Source organism: Limulus polyphemus, unplaced genomic scaffold, assembly GCF_000517525.1.
Source record: "Limulus polyphemus unplaced genomic scaffold, Limulus_polyphemus-2.1.2 Scaffold2308, whole genome shotgun sequence".
Lineage (NCBI taxonomy): Eukaryota > Metazoa > Arthropoda > Merostomata > Xiphosura > Limulidae > Limulus > Limulus polyphemus.
In genome coordinates, this window is record NW_013667918.1 from 45,106 (window position 1) to 50,866 (window position 5,761).

The 5,761-nt window shown below is 32.0% G+C and overlaps 1 protein-coding gene across 1 annotated transcript in view; it reads left to right on the plus strand.

Annotated features, from left to right (window-relative positions):
- Positions 1 to 5,761, plus strand: part of LOC106466578 (homer protein homolog 2-like) — a gene marked incomplete at its 5' end in the record, with an annotated part of 183,483 nt that overhangs the window by 42,773 nt on the left and 134,949 nt on the right. The window lies entirely within an intron of this gene.

Here is a 5,761-nt window from a genome sequence, read left to right on the forward strand (position 1 = left end):
GAGCTGGCGGGCAAATTCATGATCCTTCGAGAAACTCCAGCGCGCATGCTCCCAGCGTCGCGTGAATTCCGCTGTCGTAATAATATGTTAATTCCATACATTAAAACTCTCATGCTGTTTACTTGACCTGGTAGACAGCAGGTGCAAAGACATTAACTGGGTTTAAAACTGTAAGTCATTAATTGCCACATGCAGTTGACTGAAAATGATATTATTATTGAAGTTAGTTGATCCTTGTAACAAAAAAAGAACTGGAAAAATATATATATAATAACATCTTATAATAAAATTATTGAGTGGCAGGAAGTTTGTTTATTAGTTTTAAAGTAATTTAATTTGTTTTAGTACGAACTAAAAAGTGATTAATTATTGCACCTACATTAAAATTCATTGGCTCTTGTGTAAGTGCTCAATGTTCAAAACTTAATTTTTAATAAACAACGTTTTATTGTTCACAATTCTATAAATGAGACTGTTCCCAGTCTCAAAAATACAATTAAAAACCAACTAACTTACTATACACTGTAAAAGAAAAAATCTAATGAGACTTAAAACAATGCCATACACTCAACATGTTTACCGCGTCATCTTCAGGAGTGCAATGTTTTACAAGAATCACACAAGAATTTATTTATACCCTTACGAAAAACCACCATAATACAATTTACATATTAAATAATTTTAGGCCATTTGCTGACATTTCCATCAGGATCATCATCCTTATTCAGTATTTTAAATTTACTTTTTTTTACATTTGATTATCTCTATAGATTCACACATATATTCAGACCAATTACATTTTCAGGTTGTGCTAAAATAACAGTTTTTCCCCATTGAATGTTCATTAATATTATTGTTTTTAACATTTATTTTCTGTCCATTCATTCTGTATTTTAAATTTCTTATCGTTTGTTCTATAAACAAACTTGTTATAAACTTTTTCACATTCACATGATATATATACCTTTTTTTTGTTTTATTAATAATTTGGCTTTGTTTATCGGTTTATATATCCCAAAAATATTTATTTGTTTACTGAATTCCTTCGTTATTTGACAAAATAAACCAAGTATAAATGTTTGTTTGTTTTTAATTATGCACAAAGCTACACAATGGGCTATCTGTGCTCTGCCCACCACGGATATCGAAACCCGGTGTCTAGCATTATAAGTCCGCAGACATATCACTGTGCCACTGGGGGGGGGGGGCTTTAATCAGTAGGAATCGGCTCTTGAATGCTGATCACTTGCAGTTGCTTTGGTTACTTATTGTTATGTGTCGTGACTCTCTGATGTCACTTCAAGCATACCCATGAAAGGTGTTGTTGTGTACTTTGATTAGTATACTGTAGCGCTTCAATTGTGTGACGGGTCTTGTCACACCCTGCAGAATATCCTCCTTATTTCGTATTTGTGATTGTGGAATTATCAATTCCATAACGCATTCTCTTATTCCTATTCAGACTTTCATAAGATCTTGGTCAGGTTTGTTTTCTAAATAAAATCTTTGCATTGTCTTGTGTTTTGTACACTTGTCTATTTTGACTGTTTTTGTTGCAAATATATATTCACTTGCACTTTGTTTTTACACTGTTTGATCTCTTTCTTCAAATAATTATCAGAAGTTCAGATTTCACCACACATAATATTTGCTGCTGTTACTTCAACTATTCTTACATGTGAGGTAATCAGTGAACCCTCAGCGGAGTAGATAAGTGATGATGTGGCGCTTTATATGGCTTTGGATGTGAACAGTAGTTTAGGCCGTTTTATACATGTACACAGAAATACTTTCATACTTGTTCGTTCCGAAAATGAACTTAAGACAAATCGGCTTTTCAGCTTAATACAGCACTCACGTTTACTTCGCTTTTCGTTGGAGTGAATGTGAAAGCATTTTTGTTTTATTAACCTTTTCAAGATTAATAAACTGTTAGAATATTTACACCTAACAATTATATGTATTAGTAAAACAAAAACATACATCGTGAAAAGTATAGACAGATTAAAGCCAACTTCTTTTTCAGGACAACACCAATATGCGTTATACCAGTGTAATAAATGAAGACTTAATGCACACAGTAAATATCTTTTAGTTAAAGGTAGAATGCTGTTCCATTCAAAACTTCATATTCAGGTTGAATATCGTAGATCGAAGTTTTAAACCTATGTATACCACCTCAAATATGAACGTGTTGTTCTGGTGGTTTATCGGTGGGACATTAAATGTGAAGCTATGTAAAATATTAAATTTATACACGAGGTAAGTTAAGACCTTAAACGTCGTAAGATGCGAAGAATCGAAAACCAATCAAATTAAACCCACAATCCTTAGTTTTTCATTAAAGATTTCAGTTCAGAGGTTTGTAAAACTAGCATTTCAGAACCACCTTTTGTCTGCCACTTGTCGGTGCCAACGAAAATTTTCCTTCAAAACCAAAACTCATTAACTGAGCTGGCCGATGACAGATAAATGTTTTTCCACCAGAACCGCTAATAATATGTAGTTTTTCTTCTACAGGGGAACTTCCTAAATGATATCAAAATTTTCCAGTTGTTTGTTTCTCTTTTTCAGCCCCTTAGTGGCACAGCAGTATGTCTGCGGACTTATAACGCTAGGAACTGGGATTCGATACCCATACCCGTAGTGGGCAAAGCACATGTAGCTTATTCTGCAGCTTTGTGCTTAACTACAAACAAACCTATTTTCAGTTGAACAATGAATCAATATGTTGCTTTATACTATATGAACACCATGACGATAGTTTCATTTAAGGATCAGTGCCTTATCTTTAAACATAAAAAACCACGATAAAGATAAAGAAGGTTCCACTGTCACTTGGACTCTTTTCAAAGTTTGATCATTTGAGCAATCTTTCATAATAAAGACCAAACTGGATCTGCAACATCATAATTAAGGTGATCTACTGTACACATCCTCACTTGTTAAATTGAATCAGCAATAACAAGCCAGAAGCACTACTCTGGCTATGAAGATGTGGTACATTAAAAATTATATTGTCTAGATTGAATACATTCTTGATTGGGTTTGTTTTGATTAACCAATAGTTTGCACTATAAGAATGCAAAATAGTTTAAAGTAATTTACTGTTTTATTGTACATAGCTTTAGAACAAGATATGAATATTTGTTAAAAATTGTTTCTAATTCCCAGTCTCTTTATGAGAATTGATATCATTCTACACAAATAAGTAAAATAATTAAGACTTTAAATTATTTGGTTATATTTTGAAAATAGTTAAATTTAATGTATTTTTTAAGACAAAATCATGCCATAACTACTAGTTGGAGTGTCTCCAACAACAAAATGGTTCAAAATTTAGAGTTCTCAAAAACTTAATATCCACTTTAACCATGAATACCAAAGCTACTAGTGGGGGTGTTTTCAGTAACAGGATGGTTCAAAATTTGGAGTTCCTACTAAGTTTATGGCAATTTTAATATCATTTTTTTTTCATCTCGAGTGGCTGACACAGTTCTACAACTACATTGCATATGTTGTATGAGTCTCTGGATGAAGTTTGTGGGATGTTCCTTCATTCCCTCACGATGTGATATTCTCAGTTACGCCATTTGCGAATAAATAAGAGTAGTATCTGCATGCCATAACAAGAGGTTCAGTGGAAGATTCGTTGCAGAGTTAACCTAAATTTTTACCTGAAATAACTGAAGAAAAAAAGGCTACAGTTATTACAATAAAACAAAACACTTCCTTTATATATCATACATCAGCAAAATTCAGTCCATGTCTGACTGACATGATATGTTCAGAGAACTATGGATAATCGTACTTTCATCTCTGGAGTTGAGAGAGAGAGAGCTATATCAAAGAAAAAGCCGGACAAGGCTGAAAGAATCAAGTACTATATACTTATTGGGATATGTAAAATTTCCCAGAGTGAATTTGTTACCCATGTTACCAAACCACTTGCATTAGCAAAAACAGAAAAGATTAAATCTAAAGGAATTTTTTTAGCCACATCCTTTGTTTGAGGTCTTGAAATGCCAAAGGGAATGAATGGCCTTGACAATATGTGACTGGCTCAAGAATAAGGTCAACTCAGTATAAAGCCAGTTATCTATACATATTACATCAATATGTATGCCAATACACGTAAGATTGAAAGTATTTAAAAGATTTGATGAATAACAAAGGTTTACATTTTTAAACTAATAGAAAAAGAAACATATGGTATATTTCAAATACAACCTTTCTCCTATTTAACCTTCTGCCATCCTTAACTTTAAATTTAAAGTTTTATAAAAAAAATGAATAGCAGCTATGTAAATATATGTTGCTATTGTATCAGATAAAAACTTCACAGCACAACCTGTAAACTGGACATATAAAGCCAGTAATTCTCTTTAACACTCAGTATGCCAAATATATAATAATTACCTTTTAATAAAGACATTTGAAACAATACAATTTAATTTAAAATACCTTTTTTTTAAATTAAAATATATAGTATTTTAAACTACGTAACAAATAAGCCTTTGAAAAGAGAAAAACCACATCAGAAATGTTAGTTAACACAGAGATGAACCCTTTAACAACAAGATGTATATATTAACAAAAACTGACTAGTAGTACATTTCATCAATCCTTTATATATGTACGCAAAACACTGTTTACAAAATGGCAATTTTTTATGATAAAAACATTTTAACCCTAAATTTTCTTTCTGCTTTTTATTCACATTTTTTTCCAAACTACTTGCATAAGAATTCGTGACTTTCTTGGATAAGGGGTCCATTTAGCATATTTGTCACAGAGAAAAATCTCATAAAAATTACCCTAAATATTCAGTCAATACCACTAATTGTTGCTAATGTCCACTGTTTATTTTATATAAAATTTAATGTTTTCATTCTATTTTTTTAGCCACTTATTTATGTGGGGTGTTGCAACAGGCAGGAATATAAGATTATTCAGCATGATACAATATGTGGGCTCCACCAGAAGTGAATGGGCAAAATATGTTGGTAATCTTAAAAAATTGTATACTTTTGAAAAATGTTAGCTTCTGAAGAAGAAAATGCTATTACTTATAGATATGTACATGCAAAATATTTTTAGTTTTACAAATTTAAAGATAGAAATGCTTTAAACCTGCAATGTAAGATGTGAACCACATAATTGTACAAAAAGGTAGACCCGAATTGTTCATCATGGCTGCAGCCCCACCATTTATCTTCTTAGCATTGGAATATGGCTCAGACTTAATTTCATTTCACAACCTGTTTTTTTTTTTTTTCAATGCTACTTTGAGTGGGTAGTTTGTTGAAGGCTGACACTATTGGGAGCTTCATCTTCAATGAACTTGCCAGAGCTGATTTCAATTATACATTAACCAATCTCAGGCATAAAAGGAATTCCAATTATAACCTCAGAAGTAAAGATGAAGCAGACTGATAGATATCCAGTTCTGGATTTAACTTATGTAGCGCTATATCACCATGGTTATTAATGTACCAATAAATAAATATTCAAACATACAATTAAAACCTTTCTAAAATTAAAACACTCCCATACAAAAAAGAGGAAAACTACAATTGTGGTGTTCCTACAGGAGTAAGTCAAATCAAGCTATCATTTTTACAAGCTCTATTAACCAACAGTGATATTCCACTAACATGAGCATTATATCTCTATTTGTCTCAACCTTAGTATGAGCTAGTTATAACTTGGAAAGAACTAAAAGCAATGCCACACAGGTGCTACTTATGCTCCTCAAGCC